Source organism: Dasypus novemcinctus, chromosome 15, assembly GCF_030445035.2.
Source record: "Dasypus novemcinctus isolate mDasNov1 chromosome 15, mDasNov1.1.hap2, whole genome shotgun sequence".
NCBI classification, from domain to species: domain Eukaryota; kingdom Metazoa; phylum Chordata; class Mammalia; order Cingulata; family Dasypodidae; genus Dasypus; species Dasypus novemcinctus.
In genome coordinates this window covers 69,942,848-69,965,444 of record NC_080687.1, presented here as the reverse complement: position 1 = coordinate 69,965,444, position 22,597 = coordinate 69,942,848, and positions in this window count along the sequence as shown.

Below are 22,597 nucleotides of genomic sequence, written 5' to 3'. Positions count from 1 at the left end.
ATACTGTTGGACCCTCCAGATGGTCTATCCTTTCCACTGGCAGTGCAAGATCAGTCTACCTGGGCAACTGAGGTCATTTTGGACCTGTATGGCATAGATTCTTGCCCATACTTGCGGCTCCATTCCCACCCCAGGGAGGAGAGGAAGGGTGTTGAAGCTTCAGCTTTCTCTCTGGGCAACTGCAGATGGTCTTGGCCTGTGTGACTTAGGTTATTACACATGACTGAGGCTATCTGTTCCTACCCTGGCAGAAGAGAAAGATGGGAGAAGCTTTACTGGTCCCTGGGGCAAGGCAGGCAGATTTTGCCTCCAGAGCTTACAGTACCAATTAAATCTTTGGCACCTACTATACAACCAGCAATGGAGAAAGGGCAAGAAAGCCCTAAACTAAAGAGAGAAAGGGGCCAAGAATAAGTATATCTAGCAAATCAGATGCTGAGACACCACAAAAAATTGCAATTCTTACCAAGAAAGAGGAAGATATGAACTTGTCAAAGGAACAAATGTGCCTCCATAAGACATAACAGAGTTGAAATAACTATTATATGTGTTCAAAAAAATCCTCTTAATAAATTCAATGAGATGGCTAAACAGATTAAGGATATTATGAAGACACAGGATGAGCACAAAGAATAATTTGAAATCATAGAGAGAAAAACAGCATATCCTGGGAATGAAAGACAAACTAAATGAAATTAAAAGTACACAGGAGGGAGAAGCAGATGTGACTCATCTGATAGAGCATCCACCTATCATACAGGAGGTCCAGGGTTTGAACCCAGGGCATCCTGGCCCATGTGGTGAGCTGGCCCATGTGCAGTGCTGCCACAGGCAAGGAGTGCCATGCCATGCAGGGGTGTCCCCCATATAGGGGAGCCCCACATGCAAGGTGTGCACCCCACAAGATGAGCCACTCACCACAAAAAAGCACAGCCTGCCCAGGAGTGGCACCTCACACATGGGGAGCTGATGCAGCAAGATGATGCAACAAAAAAGAGACACAGATTCCCCAGTGCCACCAAGAATGCAAGCTGACACAGAAGAACACACAGCAAATGGACATAAGAGAGCAGACAGTGGGGGGTGTGGAGAAGCGGCAATAAATAAATAAAATAAATCTTAAAAAAATATGTACACAGGAGGGGAGCAGATGTGGCTCAGTTGGTTGAGTACACGCCTTCCACATGGGAAGTTCCATATTCGGTTCCTGTTATTTCCTAAAAACAAGATAAAAACAAACAACAAGCAAACAAATGAAAAAGAAACAACTCAAAGGAACTGATGTGGCTCAGTGATTGAGCCCTGGCTTCCCACATAAGAGGTCCATGGTACCTCAAAAATAAAAAATACATTGAAGCTTATAACAGCAGATTTTAAGAGGCAGAAGGAAGGATGGGTTAGCTTGAACACATGACCTCCAAAGCAAACATACAAAGGAGAGAGAAAGAGAAGAATGGTAAAATTGAACAAGGTCTCAGGGATCTAAATGACAGCAAGAAATGTGCAAACATCCATGACTTGGGTGTTTCCCAGAAGGAGAAGAGAATTGGAAAGGGTGGAAGGAATATTTGAAGAAATAATGGTAGAAAATTTCCCAACCCTATTGAAAGACAGATATTCATATCCAAGACATGCAATGTACAACCCATCTGAATAAATCTGAAAAGTCCAACTTTGAGACAGATACTAATCAGACTATCACATGCCAAAGAGAGAATTCTGAGAGCAGCAAGAGAAAAGCAAGGCATAACATTTAAGGGATACCCAATAAGATTAAGGGCCAATTTCTCATCAAAAACCATGAAAGCAAGAAAGTAGTGTTAGGACATTTAAGATACTGCAAGAAAAAACAAAAAAAAACAAAAAACAAAACAAAAAACTGCCAGCCAAGAATCTTATATCCAGAAAGGTTGTCTTTCAAAATTGAGGGTGAGCTTAGGTTATTCACAGATAAACAGAAGCTGATAGAGTTTTTAACCAAGAGACTGGATGCAGAAAATACCAAAGGGAATATTTGCAGGAAATACTAAAGGGAGTGCTACAGCATGAAAAGAAAAGACAGGAGATAGAAGCTTGGGAGAGAGTCTAGAAATGAAGATTACATCAGTAAAATTAACCAAAAGTGTAAAAAGAATGGTGAAAATAAAATATGACCCAAAGGTCATATGGGTGAAATAAAAACAACATTTAAAGTAATGACATTGACTATTAATTGATTAAACTCCCCAGTCAAAAGATACAGACTGGTTGAAAGGATAGGAAAATATGAAAATATGAGCCATCTATATGCTGCCTACAAGAAACTCACCTCAGACCCAATGATACAAATAGATTGAAAGGGAAAGGATGGGAAAGGATATTCCATGCATGCAGTAATCAGAAAAAAAAAAAAAAAGAAGGTGGAGTGCTCTACTTATATCCACAGAAATAGACTTTAAAAGAAAAATGTTATTAGAGACAAGGAAGGGCACTTTATATTAATAAAAGGGTAATTCTCCTGGAAGAAATAACAATCATAAACATATATGAACCTAACCTGGATGCCCCAAGATACATGAGGTAAACACTGGCCAAACTTAAGGGATAAATAGATATCTATGCAATAATAGTTGCAGACTTTAATACACCACTCTAAGCATTGGATAGAACATCTGGGCAGAGGATAACTAATGAAACAGAGAGCTTGAATAATATGATAAGTGGTCTAAACCTAAACAACATCTTCAGATCACTGCACCCCAAACAGCAGGGTATACATTCTTCTCAAGGGCTCATTCCTTCAGGATAGACCATATGTTGGATCACAAAACAAATCTCAATAAATTCAACAAGATCAAAATTAGGCAAAATACTTTCTCTGATCATAATGAAATAAAGTTGGAAGTCAAAAAGAGGCGTAAAAAGTGAAAAATTATAATATGGAGATAAAACATCACACTCTTAAATAATCAGTGGGTCATATAAGGAATTGTGAGAAATTTCAATAAATATCTCAAGACAAAAAAAATTATAACACAACATATCAGAACCTATAGAAAGTAGTGAAGACAGTTCTAAGAGGTAAATTTATAGCTCACAATGCTTACCTTAAAAGAAGAAAGAGCTAAAATAAATGACCTGAGTACCTGCCTGGAGGGACTAGAAAAAGGATAACAAACTATTCTCAAAGCAAGTAGAAGGAATGAAATAATAAAGATCAGAGCAGAAATAAATGAAATTGAGAATCAAAAACAATAGAGAGTATTAATAAAACCAAAAGTTTGTTCTTTGAGAAGATTAACAAAATTAACAAGCACTTAGCCAGACTGACCAAAAAAAAATGAGAGATGGTGAAAAGGAATAAAAATAAAAAATGAAACTAGAGACATTACTACTGATCCCACTGAAATAAAGGAGATCACAAAAGGATACTATGAACAACTGTGCACCAACAAACTAGACAATGTAGGTGAAATAGAGAGATTCCTATGAATATATGAACAATCTACACTGACCCTTGAAAAAATAGAATGCCTCAACAAACCTATCATAAGAAAATAGACTGAAACAATCATCAAACAATTCCCCAAAATGAAAACCCCAGGACCAGATGTCGAGGGTAAGGGGCTCTGAATAGCCAGAAACATCTTAAAAAGAAAGAACAAAATTGGAAGACTTTCACTTCCGGACATTAAAGCATATTAGCCAATACAGGAGGAAAACAACATGGTACTGGCATAAGATTTTGCTTATAGTCATTTTTAAAATGTTACATTAAAAAATATAAGAGGTTCCCATATACCCCACACCCCACCCCATCCCATTTCTCCCACTTCAACAACCTCTTTCATCATTGTGGCATATTCATTGGATTTGGTGAATACTTTTTGGAGCACTGCTGCACTACATGGATTATAGTTTACATATATAAGAGTAGTTTGCACTCTCCTCCTTTCAAACCCACCCAGTTGGGACAGAACAATCTATTTGTCAAAAGGTGCTGGGAGAACTGGACATCAATGGCCAAAGAAAGAAAGAGGACCCCATCTAACACCTTATACAAAAATTAACTCAAAATAGATCAAAGACCTAAATATAAAAGCTAGAACCATAAAGCTCCTAGAAGACAATATAGGAAAACATCTTCAAGACCTATTGGTAAGTGATACATTCTTAAACTTTACACTGGAAGCACAAGCAACAAAAGAAACTATGGATAAATGAGATCTCCTCAAAGTTAAACACGTGTGAATTCAAAGGACTTGTCAAGAATGTGAAAACGCAGCTCCCTCAATGGGAGAAAATATTTGAAAACCACATACCTGATAAGGGTTTGAATTTCAATTTAATATTAAGAGATCATACAACTCAACAATAAAAGAGCAAGCAATCAAATTTAAAAATGGGCAAAAGGCTTAACAAGATATTTCTCCAAAGAGAAAATACAAATGGCCAAAAAAGCACAGAAAAAAATGTTCTATATCACCAGCTATTTGGAAAATGCAAATCAAAATGACAGTGAGGTATCATGTCACACAAAATAGAATGGCCATTATTAAAAAAAAGAGAAAATATTAAGTGCCAGAGGATGTGGAGAAATAAGAAATCTCCTTTACTGTTGGTAGGAATGTAAAATGATACAGCCTCTGGGGAAGACAGTTTTGTGGTTCATCAGGAAGCTAAATATGGTACAGTATCTGATCCAGCATTTCAGCATTCCTCTGCTAGGAATATATCCAGAATAACAGAAAACTGTGACACGAACAGAGATCTGTACACTGATGTTCATAGTGCTGTCGTTCACAATTGCCAAAAGACGGAAACAACCTGTGTCCATCAACCAATGAATGGATAAACAAACTGTGGTATATACATACAATGGAATACTATGTTGCAATAAGAAGAATGAAATTGGGACACATATGATAACATGCGTGAATCTTGAAGACATTATGCTAAGCCAGATATAAAAGAACAAATATTGCATGGTCTCACTAATATGACCTAAATAAGAAGAATAAAAAAATGGAGTTAAAACCTAGAGTAGAGGTTATTAGGAGAAAAGAAGAGGGCTGTGAAGGAGTACTGATGCTTAAAGTATGTAGAAGTTTTAATTAACATGACTGTGTGCAAATGGATAGAATTGATGTTAACACATTAAGGTGAATAACATCTGGTTTATAAATGGTTTTGTGGCTGAAAAGATCCAGGGTTATAAATATCAATTGGAAAAAAACCTACAGAATAATCTAGGTAATGAATAATCAGTGAACCCAGAGGTGGGTGAGAATTGTGGTTAATAGTACAAATGCAAGAATGTTCTTCTGTGAACTAGAACAGATGCATGTCACTATTGCAGGGTGCTGAGAATGTGGAGAAGCATGGGAAAATACAATTAATATAACCTGGGAAATATAGTTAACAACAATACTGTAATATTCTTGTATCAATAATGAAGGTGAAATATAAACATCAGTAGATAATGAATGTGAAATATAAACATCACCAGATAAATTAGTTGGTGGAAGACCTTCCTTACAAGGAATACAGAAAGATTTTCTTAAGACTGGAATCAAATGAATCTAGATATTAATTTGAATTCAGAAAAAAAAAATCAAAAGAATGAGTGAACAAAATTAGGTAAGTAATTTTAAAAGAAAGTGTAATTGCATACTTCTTCCTCTTGCATATCTTAATTGATTTAAAAGGTATTAGTAACAGCATAAAATAGTATGTCTGTAATCATAATGTTGGTCTTATAACACACAGAAATATAATATATTTGACAGTAATAGAATATAGGAGTCAGGTGGGGACCAAGTTATATTGGAGGAAAGAAGTGACACTTGAAGGTAACAAGAATCCATTGAAAGAAATAAAGGAAATAAGAAATAATAAAGAAGTTAATACAATATTTTTCATAAATATAGATGTGATCTTTTTATGTGTAGCTTCTTGAAGGGCAAAAACTGTAGTAATAATTACAATGCTGTGTTATTGGGTTTGTAATGTAGGCAGACATAATATATAATAAAGCACAGAAAGTGGTGGAATAAAGGTATATATGAATAAGATTTTAGATTTTATTGGAATTAAATTAGAATAAATTTGAAGTAGATTTTAATAAGTTAAGTTATATACCATATATTTCTGAAAAATCACTAAAAATAATTCAAAAAATGTAAATAAACTTAATGAAGTGTTCCACTAGAAAATATCCACTTACAATAAGGCAATATGCAAGGAACAATAAATAAAAGACACATAAAACAAAAAAATAATAATCCAAATATATCAATAACAGCATTAAATATTAATAGATAATTCAATTGACAGGCAGAAATTATCATATTGGATATAAGTAAAGCAAAATAAATCTATCTTATGTCTTCAGAAGACACACTTGATGTTAAAAGATAAATATAGGTTGAAAGTAAAAGGATGGAACAGACATTCCATTTAAAAGAAACAGTAGTTCTCTGAATGGGTTCTACTAAAAACGGACGAAGTGTCTTTAAAACAAAGAAAAACAAAGCAATCTTATCCAAATAAAGAAGGATATTTAACAATGAAAAAAAAGATAAATCAGTCAGAAAGACATAATTATAAGCACATGTGCACCTAAAGAGAGCTTGATTATACACAAAGCAAACCTCACAGAACTGAAGGGAGAAATAAACAATTCAAATGCAATACTTGAAAATGCAATGTCCCAATCTCAATAACGGATAGAAAATCTAGGCAGAAGATTAACATGCAAACAGAATACGTGAAAAAACACAATAAACTAGTTCTGACAAATATGCATAGAATACTTCACCCAAAAACAGCAAAATTAATATTACTTTCAAGTGTGCATAGTCCATTCTTTAAGATAGAACACGTACTGGATCATAAAACAAACTTCAATAAATCCAGAAGGGTTGAAATGATTCAACATCAGGAAAAATTTTAGGTAATCGAAATTGTGCAGGAATTAAACAAAATACAGAGTAAATAACTGAAAAGTCAAAAAAAGCCACAGTTAGAAAATACATTGAGAAGAACGAAAATGAAAAACATAAACTACCAAAAAAGGGATGCAGATAAATTACTGGCCAAAGGGAAATTTATGGTCATTAACACCTGTATTAAAAAGAAGAATATCTCAGGAAAGTAACCTAATATTCTATCTTAAGAAATAAGGTAAAGAATATGAGACTAAACCCAAAGTATGTGGAGAAAGGAAATAATAAAGAAATAACTGAAATGAATAAAAACAAAGAATGTAGAAAACAACAGAAAAGATCAAGATTGAAAGTTGGCTCTTGGAAAGATCAGTCATTTTGACAGTTGTTTAGCTATACTGACCAGGATATAAAGGAGATAATAGTCAAATAAATAAAATCAGGATCACTCCTGACCATACAGAAATGGAGAGGATTGTAAGGGCATACTATTAACAATGAAATGCCAAAAAATTATATGACATAGTTGAAATGAAACGTTCCTAGAAAACATAAACTACCAGAATGGACTCAAGTAGAAATAGAAAATATTAATTAGCTTTTAACAAATGAAGAGATTAAATAAAAATAATAATAAAAATGCTCACAAGTCCACAACCAGACAACTTCATTGGTGAAATCTAAAACTTTTAAAGAAAAGTTAATAAAAACTTCACAACCTAGTTAAAAAAATTATGAGAGGAGAGATGATGGAGAATTTGCAGACATCCCTAGCGGCCACCTCCCAACACTTGCCTGCCTTCCCACTCATGCTCCTTTTCTGTTCTTGAAGATATATCAGCATGTTTCCATTATCCAGCCCAGGGGAAACATTAGGTCTAATGTAATAGCTGGCTTGACCGTACCTGGAACCTGAAACTGGCAGTAAGGGGTTCCAGCTGCTTGTCAGAGTAGGAACTCTCAGTGATATGGTCCCCTTCCCTGGGCAGTTTTTGGGCAGTATAGGTATCTTTCAACTCCAGTGTGAAGCAGGGCATGCTTAGCTACCATCCACAGACCCTGAACCAAGCAGTTGGCCTCCCCAGGAGCCTGGCCACAATGGATCCCTTCCCCTGATCCTTTGGACCTTTTGTGCTATGTAAGTAAAAAAGCAATCATTTGTTGAAAGTTTTTGCCATGCCTAAGCCTCTGTTCCAATGACGTTCCTTATAACAACACGTAACACAGAATATTAGGGCAGCAAGCAGGGTGCACAGGGAATATGGAATGGGTTAATTCTTTGGTAGTTCTTTTTGTTACTCTTTTGTTCCTTTTGTACAGGAGCATCTTGGGCAGCACAGGCCTCATGGCTTTGTTGACAAGACTCAAGGGTACTTGTGGCTCTACCAGCCTGGGAAGGGATACTGACTCCATGGCTAGGGAACTAGGGTGTGCTGTCTCCATTCTTTAGGGAAAGTGTGGTGATAGAGTTTTGGGATCCACCCCGCCTCCCTTCCGATGCATGCCAGGGAATTGGCTAGCTGTTTCCATGCTGAGATCAATGAAGTTGGGCCTTCCACTGTCCAGTGTACACTCCCCTGGCTGTTGGCCTTTAATATTCTCATTCTGAACCAGGCCTACTTGCACTCAGGCCACACAGACTGACCTTGAGGTTAGTGAGAGGCTAATCCTTATTCAAATGATTAGAACTGAAGATAGGTCCAGAGGTGAAAACAAAAGTTTGAACTTTTATGGAGAAAGAGGTATGGAATATGAAAGATAGGTATGGACAGATTCTTGGAGGAGATCATCTCTCTTGATTGTCCTGACATTATGATAAGAGTGCCACTGCCACCCTGATCAACCAGGGTGAATGGAGGTGATTGGTTGCTTTACTTCCAACCCCATTTTCCAATAAAGTCTTGGTCAATTGAACTACTTACTCCCAACTAGGGCTTGGAGTAACTAGGGTGGAGTCATAGTCTTATTGTGAATATACGGTATTGACACATGGTTATTCTACCTCTGCAGTAGAAAGTTAGCCTCTCACCAGATTCCCATTTTGCAGTGGGGCATTGATGGTTTTATTAGCAAGGGCCCTCCTGAAAGTCACTACAAGCAAGTCCTCCTCACCGCCCAGTTTTCTTTAGGATGATTGAGTGACCCTGATAAGCAATTGGAACTGCTGGTTCCTGGTTTCTGGGTTTAAAGTATAATCAGGCCTTTGTATTAGAACTAACATCTCCCCTGACCTATGGAAAGGCAACATATTGAAATACCTACCACAAAAGAAAAAAAGAGGGGGTCGGTAAGGACTGGGAGATGGACTTTATGTGTGTCCCTTTCTTCCCCAGCAAGCATATAAAAATAAAATTACAGGCAAATAGCTCTTATAAATATAAATGTAAAAATTGTTAACATAATACTGGGAAGGCAAATTCAGAAATATATAAAGTACATCATGAATTCCCCAAGGAATTCAATTTTGAAGAATATTAATGTAATAATATAATTAATATTATATCTATTCTATATATAACGAATATAATTTTATTTGCATACTATGAATTGAGTATAAAAGAAAAATCACAGGATTGTCTTAACAGAAGAAAAATCCCCAACACTGATTTTGATTAAAACACTCATAACCTAGAAATAAAATGGAATTCCTCCAAATTGATAATTTGTGTCTGTGACAAACCCACAGTTAATATCATGTGTAATGGTGAAACATTAAGTGCTTTCTCTGTAAAATGAGGAGCAATGGAAGGATTTTCTCTCGTCATTTAATTCAAATTGTCCTGGAGGTTTTAGCCAGAGCAATTAGGCAAAGAAAAGAAATATAAGACATTCAATTGGAAAGGAAAATATAAATTATCTCTATTATAATATCTAAGAATCCATTTTAAAATGTGAGAAATAATAAATATAGCCAAGTTGCAGGGTATAAGATCAATATATAAAAATTGTATTTCTATACATTAACATTGAACAATTCAAAATTGAAATTAAAAGAGCAATTTCATTTGCAATACCATCCCAATGAATAAAATACCTAGAAATAAATTTATCAAGAAGAGCAGTACCTTTGCTAGGAACACTAAAAATATTGTTGAAAAATTGAAGATCTAAGTAAATGTCCTATATCCATGGGCTGGAAGACTTAATATTGCTAATATGTCAAAACCCCAACTTAATGGTCATAGAAGCATTATTCATAATATTAAAAAATTAGGAACAAATTAAATGCCCTTCAACTGAAGATGAATGGGTAATCAAAATGTGATGTATTCATAAAATTGAATATTACTTGGCAATAAAAAGAAATGACATCCTTCAAAATGGATGAATCTTGAAAAGATCATTTACCATATGTTTCCATTTATATGAAATTTCACAATAAGCAAATCTATGGAGACAGAAAGTACATTAGTGGTTGCCTAAGGCTGGGTTGATGGGTAAATGAGTGGAAATGGGGAGTGTCAGCTATTGGGCAGAGAGTTTCTTCTTAAATGAGAATAATGCTATAAACTTAGACTGTAGCAATGATTAACACAGTATAAAACAAAAATTATGAGTTGAAACAGATATTTAAAACACCTAATGCATAATTTTGTATGTAATTATTATGTTCTATCATGATATTTTCTTGTTTTTTTAAAATCTCATGTTATTCCAACCTTTCACTTTCCATCTTATCTTGTTGATTTCCCATTTCCTCCTAGGAATCCTATTGTCTATTTATAGGCTCTTCTTTTGATTTTGTTACTTTGATTTTCCATAGGAAGTTTAGAATTATCTTGTATATACCTAGGAAAAGGCTGTTGGAAGTTGATTGGGATTCAATTGAAACTATCGGTAAAATATAATGAATTAATATCTTAGCAATATTGACTCTTCCAATACACATATATGATTAATATCCATTTTATATGCATCTTCTTTGATTTTTACCAAAGTTTGATGTTTTCAAAATACACATTCTGCACATATATTATAGGGTTATACCACAAGAATGATTTCCAATTGTCCATTGTTAGTAAATAGAACTAAGACTGAGACACCAATTTCCTGCACACATGCTACAGCCACTTATTTATTTTAAGAACTTTTGTATAAATTACCTGGGAATTTTTATTTTAGCAAACATGTTTTTTTTGTGTGTGAATATAAAGTTTATTTATGTCTTTCCAAGATGCATGCCTTTTATTTCTTTTTCTTTCCTGATTGCACTGGCCAGTATATATTTTTAATTGGAATGGGAATTAGCAGACCTCTTTGTCTTCTTTCTGAACACTGAAAGGGGTGTTTAGAAGGAGGAGGGAACATTCAGTCATGCAACCTTAAATATTATATTGACAGAGGTTTATATATACATAAACTTATGAAGTTAAAGAATTCCCTTTCTTTCCTAGTTCATTTTTTAATCTCATTGCTCAAGCCTCAAAGCCTTTTCTATGTGTTGTTTCTATGTGTTTCTATGTGTTTCTGCATGCAGAACTCAGGATATGCCATTTCTTACAGAAAATAAGGGGATGTACTTCTTCAGCTCTCTGCTCTGCAGGATTTTTCTCACAGTTTCAAGCTCCCAGGGAGCTATTTTCTTGCAGCTAATGTTGACCTCTGAGCCTGAGCCCTTTGGGAAGTCTGCAGTTCTGTCTGATTGTGATTCCCTTGTGATGCAATGAGATAAAAGAGAAAAACATAGTGGTGATTCTCCCCTTATTATTTGGATTATTGTGGGCCCTTTCCTTGGTTCTTTAGAATAGAGATATGGGTATTTTCTTGGAGTGTTTTAGGAAACTGTTTAGCCACTGACACTGTAGCAATATAGCTTCTCCACTGAAGATGGTATCTAGGTAAAAAATAATATATAACAAAAGAAAAAAAATAAACAGCTCATGGGAATTCCTCCCATACCTTCCAGTGGGCAGGGGATATTTTTCACTATTCTAGATAAAATGAAATAATTTTTCCTGGAGTTTATACCTGTTGAGCAGTTCCAAGACTCAGGCCCATCTTTGGGACAAAACCAGGGGGAACAGTAAATTCACTGCTGTACAAACCCTTCATCGTTTTGACTTCCCTTTCAACTTGCCTGCAATTGTTTATTTCTCAGAGTATGCAAGTAGTTGAACTTTGTATTTTGTAGTGTTTCAGTTGTATTTTTTTTTTTAAACTAGGCTCTTGTAGGCTTACTCCATCATTACTAGGACCAGAAGTCCAAGAGTGCATTATTTAATCAATAGAAAAAAAAAATTCCATGCATCAATCAAAGGAGAAAAAGAAAAAAAAATCACAAACTATATTAGAAAATCAGGCTAGTTTACCTGGAAACAAGTTGACTGATAAATAAAAAGTAATGCTAGCTATGCTTAAAGTACTGGATAGAATTTCCAGTATCAGATCAGGTGAGATTAGATATTTAAATTGGAGTATATTGTTTTAAATAAATACAATATCTGAGGTTTAGACAATCAATATTCCATTTATACTACTTGCATATAACTGAATTTTTGGCAATATTAGATTAATATTTTCCCAACATATTAAATGGGTATTAAATGTATATTATATTCACTGAGTATATTTTACAAAGACTAATAACTAAAAGGAAAGAAATTGGAAAAATCCCATAATCGTTCCTGTAGAAGAAAATATAGCACAAGGAAAAGGTTTTACAATATACTGAACAAAATTCTATCAAAGCTTCAGAAGGAAAGAAAGAAAAATAATATTGTTTATAGAATGAAATCTGTTGTTTATGTGGTCTGCCAATATTTATTTGTTTTAGCATGTGAAATATAGTAATATTTCTGGATTGGAATATTGCATCTATCCAATTTAAGTTAAAAAACCACTCAAGACTTGGCATTAATCATTCAGTTTCTATTTAAAAGCATGTCAGGTGGATGTATTTGTGTGTGTATGCACCTACCCATATGCAAAAGGAATAATTTGACTTTGTAATAAAAATGTCCAAGTGCCCCAAGCCAAAGATAAACAGTACAGTAGCAAGAGTTCTGTATCATTCAATGTCATATTTGCCTTGGCTGCAACATCCCATTAAAAGTCATATAAATTATTGTCAGGTTTTACTTCAATGGTTGGAAATAAATTACATGCACATCTCTTGTGGATTAAGTTATCTCTGTGCATACATATACATCATGCTGAAAGGAAGCACATTACCCCCAAATGCTCATAGACACATATTTTTCATTCATAATAACACCCATTTCATCTATAGAAATTTAATAGTCTAGTAGTTAATATGTTTCAAAGATGACCCTATAACACTCAGGATTATTAACTACAACAGATCTAACAGCAATTCAAGGCTGCCAGTTTCTTGGCAATATAGTCAATCATTTTAATACAAGATATACCTGATAAGTTTCAGCTGCTCTCTACTTTTAAAGGCAATTTCCTCTGTTGCCTTCCTTCAGGACCAATGAAAGAAAAGGAGTTAGAATGTTAGGATAACTTTAGTTTAGTTTCTGTAATATCTAGAGTGTTTAAATCTGTCTTGCTTCAAATATATCTTTAGCTACTTAAAACTTCTTTTGTAGTAATATTCCAACTTTAAAACCCACACTTAGTTTTGAACCAGTATCATAGTAAAGATTTTTATTTGAAAAACACCTTACTTATGACTATGCAACTGCATTTCTGTCAGAACTGCTATACATGAACTTCACATTGAATCAGGAAAAAAAACACACGTTTTTTAACAGCACCCATTCCAAATCACATCAAAGATAGAGAAATGAAATTGTCCTTAAATATACTTGCAGTTTTTAAAACAGCAAAAAAAAAAAAAAAAAGGTAAAAGAAGAGGGCTGTGGAAACTCATGTAGTTTTCATATAATTGTTTAAATAATAACAATACAATAATTAGACTAAAAAACCCAGGGTTCTGTAGCTAGCAGAGAGTTTGATGAAGAGTCTTATATTGTAAATCAATAATATCTCACCTAAAAATTGATGGTATAGTTTTGAAAATCATGTGAAACATGAATAATTCACTATAAGATGGCAAAAACTTTTGAAATATTAAATAAGATTCATTCACACCATAGATCTCACTTGTCTTAGTTTTCCAAGCTGTATGACAAATACCACACAATGTGTTGACTTAAACAATAGGAATTTATTGCCTCATGGTTTTGAAGCTAGAAGAAGCCTAAAATGAAGATATTGGAAAGACTTGCTTTTTCCTTCAAGACTAACATTTTGGTGCTGACTACTTGTAATTTTAGTGGGTCCTTGATGTATTTTTGCCTCCTGTTGGTGATGTCCTGTCTTTTCTCCATCCTGTGGCCTTCTAGTTCTTTTTATATGGCTTCTAGTACTCAGGATTAAGATTCACCTTCATTCAGCTGGGCCACAACTTAACTAAAAATAATATCTTCAAAATGTCCTATTTACTATGGGTTCACACCCATAGGAATGCAGATTAAGATTCAAAACTTGTTTAAACTGGGGTATATATTTCAATCTACCAAACCACCTGATACCAAAATATAACAATAATTCAATGAGTAATGACAACCAACAGGAATAGGTGAAGCGTTTTTTTCTCAGAAAAGATCAGGAATATCAGGCATAGCCACCTTCCAATACAGTCCTTTGCTCCTCAGTTAGGATCCATTTTAGTTTTGGATTTAATAGGCAAGATTCCAATTGAACAGAAATATCCTCCTAAAATCAATTTATAAATAAAGATGCTACTCAATTTCTCCTAAGAGATCTAGTTGAGGATCGTTATTATGTTCAGGAGATTTATTAGGGTCATTCATTCAACCTGTGTGTCCTTAGAAGAGAGAAAGGAAGATAGACTGATTTTTAAAATTAACTTCCCATTCTTTGATCTAATATTAGAATGGCAACTATAAACCACATTTGGATTCAGCAGGAACAAAAGTATAGGAAGTGGGACAGAGAAGAATTAAAATGAGGAAAAAAAAAACTGTTCCTGGGATAAAAGGCAGAGGAATATAAAATGCTTTAAAGTACAATTCCTTTCTATGTTTCAGCATTAGAAAATTTCAGCTATAAAAATCTGATCATGTTAAAAATTTATATATATTTCAAATGACCATGAATCTATATATATTTTTTGTAGCAACCTTTTTTTTTTCTATCTAGGTTTTATAAATTTTGACATTTTCTTTAAGAGCATACTGCTACTGCCAAAAGTAAAGCTATCTCTGAAAACTTGTTCCATGGTTTTCAAATGAATTTAGAATATAACTTCCGTAGTATATCATTTTAAACATTAATATGGTATTAACCAAACTGGAAATGCAGAAGAAATTACAATATTCAAAAATGATACTAACAGTTTTCAAGTCTGTTAAGAAATAAAATCTGCCAGTGTCCAATTGTTGACAATTAAAGGTCAATCAGTGAAATCTTTGAAAAGGGAAGACTGATTCAAACGCTGGTGCTGATGCTAATTAAAAGGGGAGAGAAGCTAAGACTCTGAATAAATGTGTGCTTTGGCCAGTTAGCTAAAACTTTGTTATAATGTGTCATAGTAAATTTCTTGTTCTAAACAAGATTTTATAAATCCGTATATTTACCAACAGGTTAGAAGGAAATTTCCTTTACTGCTATTATATGTTAGTATAATAAATACTAATAAATATATTAGGAAAGCAAATGCTTTAAGTTTAGAGGCAAGTGAGACTAATTCTGTTACTATCTCTTAGCAATTTTATTTTATTTTTCCTTGAGAGTGATACATGCTTACACTGCCAACATCTTCTTCTCTTAGTTGGCCCTACATTTTACCATAAACTTCTGCTAGAAATTATCTTTCCTCTTCTATGTATTCATGGATTTTTCATGGGATATATAACTGATATGATCTTAATGCTTTATTATTTCTCTTTTTTGTTGATTTGTGTGTGCACATGTAAAGATGATTTCCAAAGAGGGCTTCATTATTATATATTTTGTTTATTGTGAATGCCCAGATATTTTTACATCTATTAATTTATATTTTATCAAATCATACCAACTCATCTATATATCATTCCATCAATTGTACCTATCTCTATACTTATGAAAATACACAAAACTATGAGTAAATATTTGAGATACTAATTATTTTAATACATTTAAAATTTTTGCATTTCTTCATTTGATTTTTACATGTACAAAGAAGTAAATTTGTTGAATCCAGATTAATTAGTTTTGCATGGTGCTTAACATTTTGCTATAATGATGTAATACATTAATTAGTCATTGATGGAAAATAACCTTGATTTTTAGTAACTTCTCATTGTAAAACTGCAGATTTAATGAAAGAATACTTAGATGAATATATACCAAGCTTTTCAACTTTGCATTCAGAAAAATACTGTGGCTTGGTTTTAATTTCAGCTTCAGATATTGGAATATCAAATAGCAGATGCCAATTGACACATTTTTCTGGTATCCCTGAAACAATGTGTTCTCTAATAGTTTGTGATTTCAAGCTATCATCATATTTAATTAGCGTAACAACAGCAGTTATACAAGTAAGGCACATGGTTCAATTATATATATGAATATATATTTTCAAATATAAGTAACCATTCTAGACATTATTTCAACAATCCTACATGTTACTTAGGTGTAACCATCCTTATATGATTCCAGTGTTGAAATTCTATCAATCACCTGAAGTACATTTATTATTTACAGAATAAAATGCTACAAATTTATAGGTGCTTATTAAGGTTATTCATTTTACATCAAAACATAAAAAAGTTGCAAATTCCAAGGAAGAATATAATCAATTTATAGTTAATAGAAATATTAAGAAAGAAAATTTTAAGCTATATAGGTCAAAGTATATATATATAAATATGTATGTATATACATCTTCATATATATAATATGTAAGCATTTACATAGAAATTATATGCATTATATATGTGTGTATATGTATATAATATTAGTAAATTTGGAACCAATCAATACTTTAAACGTTTAAATAGCAGAGCTCATTGTGAAGGACAGTATCACCGATCCGCAATGTTTTTACTCCTCTTCTAAATTTTTTCAGGAACTCTTCACTATCTACCGTGGCTTGGCCATGTGGTTGTCTTTGTCCAACAAAATATGAGCAGTCTTAAGAAGGCCATTCCTGGTGGAAACTATTAAGAGCTCCTGCACAGTTCCTCATATTTTTTCCTACCCTGGTACAACATTTGTGGAATTGTTTGCTCGATAGTTTCCACAGCATCAAAGTAGCCTGTTATGTTAAGAAAATATGCGCACTAGAAATACCTCAAACAGGCAGTGAATCTAACAGAAGAAATGAACATTTTGTCATGAAAAAGCACTGAGCTGTTGGTGATTTTATAACTAGCCTATCTGATCTGATACTGGAAGAATAAAAATTATAGATTATATCAAATCCTAATTCTTGAAGAATCATTTGACTTTACTAATATTTATGTTTTTACAAATAAACACTATGAGTTTTAAATAGATCTGCTTTGTGAGTTCTTAACAAAATTCAAGAAAATAAACAAATGCCATAAATATATTTATTAAAATTGTTTTCCATATACATTTCAATACTTGAAAAAGAAAATGAATTGTATAATAATAATATAAAATTATCATAAGCTTAGTAAAGATATAGTAGAGTCTTGAATAAATGACAAAGTATCAGATTTATATGTTTTAGACACAATCAACTTTATATGAGCTACCTTAAAACATGATTTGGCTTGGACAGCATGTAATTTAAATATAGATACATGTTTTATTGTGCAAATTTCTATTATAAACTGTTATCTTGTAACAGAGGATTGGTTTATTAGAATATATATATATGTGAATATTTGAACATAATGTAACTTTACAAAGCTTTATCTGAAGAAACATTTTTAAACCTGAAAATAGCAGTATTTTGGATATGTTAACTATCTTAAATCTTATCTTCTTATAAATGTATTGTTATTTACTATTTATAAACTTGTTTTTGTTTATGCAGTAATTTAGTAAATTTAGAGAGCACTCAAAATATGTTGGCTTACTCTCATATTCATTTTATGGAGAAGTACAAATAACATTTTGGAAAGAATATATTCCATAACATTAAAATTTATATTTAAAAAATTTCTGAGATTAATGTATATTATATATTTTATATAGACTAATTTTCAATTTTCATGAGAAAATTGGAATTATTCACACAGTTTTCTTTTAAAACAACAATATCTTTGTTAGGTTAGAAGGCAGGTTCCTTGAAAAATGCAGTCAATATATCTAAAAACTGCTTATACATACCTTCTAAAGATGAGAGAACATGTATCTACTGGTAGGAAGGTGTGCTAATTTTTCTTTGGTTCTGAAAATTATTTGATATGTCTTTTTATAAAACAAATTATAATATAATTTAAATAATTATAAAATGTTATTCAAGCAGTTAAGGAAGGCAGAGTGAAAAATTAGTTGATGCTGAGTACAGGTAGGCAAAGAGCTAATTCATTCATGACATTACAGAACATGTTGGCTTAGTTTTAAATAAAAAAGCAATGGGGACTATTTAAACCAGTTAAAACTAAGAAGTGGAATTATTCATGGTTTTGTAAATGACTGCACTCTGAAAAATTGAATGGGCGGTACACCAAAAGATGGATGGACACTTGCTCAGAAGATAGTGTGATGCTCCCAAATAGAAAGAAATAGAGTAGACTAGGATGGTAATGGTAGAGCCTCCCAATTTCAAAAATATAAAAACCAAGGCATAAGTACTCTTTAAATTACTTTTACAACTGCACACATATTACTGTGAAACACTTTTTAATTTAGCCACAAGGTAGCATAGAAATATATCCTTTTCATGATAACCACTAATTTACATTTTCACTACAGATCATTACAAAAACTCTCTAATGATCAGTTAGTTTTTAAAATGCGCTTCATAATATAATAAAAAATGTTATATTGTTATATTGCCCATTATCTCTTATGGAACTGTGGTATCATGAAAAGGAAACTGAAAAAGCAGAAAACCTAATATTAGGAAGCCTAAAAGCTAAGAGATAGTCCCCCCCCACCCCCATACTACAGTTTAAAGAATCTGAGACAAATTTGAGGTAACAAATATAAGCTTTTCCTCAGAAGAAATATTGAAAATCTGTGATCTTTGTCTTCAGGATTTATAATGGTACCCTGAAAAAATAGAGCAAAGGAAATTAACACATCATTTTTCATAGCAAAAGCATTATTGAGTAAGGATTGTCATATCTGCCAATGATAAGTAAATAATGCATAATGATTGATTTATATATGTGTCACTTATTTTGAAACGTGAAAACTCCTTTGAATATTTGATTCAATCATGGTTTTATTAAAATATAATATTAACTACAAACTTCCAGTATTCCAGTGCAATGTTTTCACTTGCTACCTTTTTGAAATATCCTTTCGAACACACTTTTACCTTATAACCAAGGTTAAAACTGTCTTTAAAATATGTTCCCTCTTTTTCACCTACCACCATCTCATGCTGAGAGTATACAGAGAATAGAAACAGATCAAAGACCAGGTGACTGTTCATAGAATTGATTTTTCTAATCTCTAAGGTGTAACTGCTTTTTAAACACACCTTGCTTTTTTTTCCCATACAAAAATGGATTTATTTGTCCTTTCTCAAAACACCAAATCTTATATATTCCTGACCTGCCCATACTCCCCATCTTAAAATATCCTGCCGCACATCAGCAGCAGCAGCAGCCTCATTTTTTAGCCTTTTTTTCCTAGTCATCCAATTTTTAGGGTGATTTCTTACTTTAAAAAAATTTCTCTTTTAAAAATCTTCAAGATTTATTTAGTAAAATAGAAGTGTATTGCTGTTTATTTACAAAAGCATTTGGTAAATTTGTGCCATTTTGCTCTATTTCATATCAATGCCTGTCAGCATTCGTTTCTTATTTGAAAATTAAAAGAAAATCTTATTTTTAAAAGCACCCTCATCATAGATGTAGGTTTATAGCGGTTTTATAATGATAATAACAAAAAATTAGAGAATGTTCATTGTTTTATTTCTCTAAATATCAAGTTATGACTACATACTTTCTGTTTGTAGCCATTTTTTTTGTATGCCATTATTTTAATGCCTTTTTTTGCCTGTGAATATATTCTTTCCCATTAAACATAATTGTGTACTCCAGGATCTAATGGCAAAAGGCTCTTTTATTTATATTAATACATATTTTCTGCAATAAGATATACTTTAGGACAATTTTATATTTACCATTTCCTTTTTATTAAAAAAACAGGATTATAGGATTTAATAATCATATTTTGATCCATTTATTTACTTTCGCAAACCACTTCAATGTTATAAATTTATATTGAAATGTTTTATCCTTAAATTCACATTATTATTATATTAGTTCATTTAGCTTTTCCCCAAATTTATTACTTTCAGTTCCCTTTTTATCTCTTTGTTGTTTTACCTTTTTAAACTGATTTTCAATATTTTAAAGTGAGAAAACTGTATTTCTTACATCACACCAAGGATAGCTTTCCGATATAAGATTTACTTTTACAGCTTCAGGAATATACTTAAAGCTATTGGTCCTGCAACTTTAAACAGTATTTCTTAACAATAATTACAATGAGAAAATGATCATCTTCATTTCGATTTCCTTCTTCCTTCATCAAATATTATAATTACATAAATATTATTCCTTTTAAGGTCATCAATAGGTGTGATTGAATCCATAGAATAAGAGATGCAATCCTATATAACAAAATATATACCATGGTCAACTTTTCAACCACCTTCCTTTCATTCCTGATATTCCTTACCTTCTCAGTTTTTATACCATCATTTTGTACTCATAGCATGTATCTCTTTGTGATCAACACAAAATTTATTTATTGTGTATAGTGCTGATTGCCTGCCTGCCCCCTATAGAGCATACACTTCACCAAGGCAGGACTGCAGCTGCTTTATTCACTTGTCTAACATGAGGTATATGGTCAGCATGTTATAATTTGCCTGTCATGCCCATTTATATCTGAAACCAAAAATGGACATGGTTTAGGCTCAAGTTACAGCTCTATATTAGTTCTATAACTGCTTAACCAGATTTCATACATTAAATTGGCTTAAGCAACAAGAATTTAATGGCTCAGTTTTAATCTAAGAGAAATCCAAAATCGAGGTGTCAGCAAGGTGATGCCTTCTTCCTGAGAACTGTGTCATTGTAAGGCTGGCTGCCAATGATCCTTAGTCCTTGGCTTTTCTCTCTCATGGCAATGAACATGGCATAGCCTTCTCCTCTTTCTTCTGGATTTGACTGATTTCCAGCTTCTGGCTGCTCCATGTTCTTTTCTCTTCTATTTCAAATTTCCTTTGCTTATAAGGATGTCAGCCATATTGGCTTAGGGCCCACTCTCATTCAGTTTGGGCACCCAAACTGATAACATCTTTAAAGGTCTTATTTGCAAATTGGTTCACAATCACAGGACTAGGAGTTGGGACCTGCAAATACTTTAGTGGGGAATATGATTCAATCCCCAGCAGGATCTATTATACTTTATTTAATTACTGAAGCTTAACACCCACACATTAATTGAATCATTTGCTTATGTAATTGAATACCTAATAATTTTCAAGCTCGTGGATGCTGAGAATTTGACATAAACTAAGAGAGAAAATGTCTTTGTAATTATGAAGGTCAATATAAAATATATAAACAAATTAGTATGAAAAATTGCAGTAGATGCAAGAGATCCAAAGGATGTATTAATAGACAGGGCACTGTGATAAAGAAATGGAGGGGGAGTTCACTCTCAGAGATTGTTCATACTGAATACCTCTGGGGGTAGTCATCAGACTACCAAAGAGGTAGCGGGTAATAAGATTATTATGATTATTATGTATTATAGTTCTTGATAAGAAATTTGTTAAGAAATTTGAAGATTACTCTAGGAGCATATGTGGCATAACCAGTGCACCTAATATCTGACAGTTTTCCACATTTATAAGAGTTCTCTGTTTAGTGCTTTCTTCAAATTTTCTCAACAATTTTAACTATAATCCATTCTCTTCAAAAATGTGATTGCTTTAATATCAGTCTCTATCAACTCTAAATTCACTAGGAAAACATAGACATCAACAGAAAAGAATACTCAAAATATCCTGCTTCCAAAACTATAAAATATATCAGAATGCACAGTTATTTATTATCTATAATGCTAATATAATTAATAATAATAACATCATGTTACAAAAGATGTCACACCTATTCTTTTGATGTAATACACTGCTGCTTTCTCAGGTATCTGGTACTGGGTTTATTTATCTTCATTTTCCTTAATGTTATTGTTCATAAAAAACACATTGCCATCTATTTGCTTAGTCAGATTTATGAATTTAATCAACGAGTGAATTGTTATCCCCATTGCAAATACCCAACCACTTTCAAGTGCCTAAATTAACCAATCATGAAAGCCTATTGAGTCTCTCTTCTAAAGCTACATCATTTAGAGCTGTCTTTAAAAGTTCCAAATATCACAAAGGAAATAATGAAAAATGAATGAGGCTTGGGTATACCCAAAGACAGCTACTAGGGATATTTTACCTATTTCCTGACACATCAGTACCCATTATTTTTATTATATTAATAATATTGGACAGTAGTCCAGCAGAAACACTGCTCTTCTAA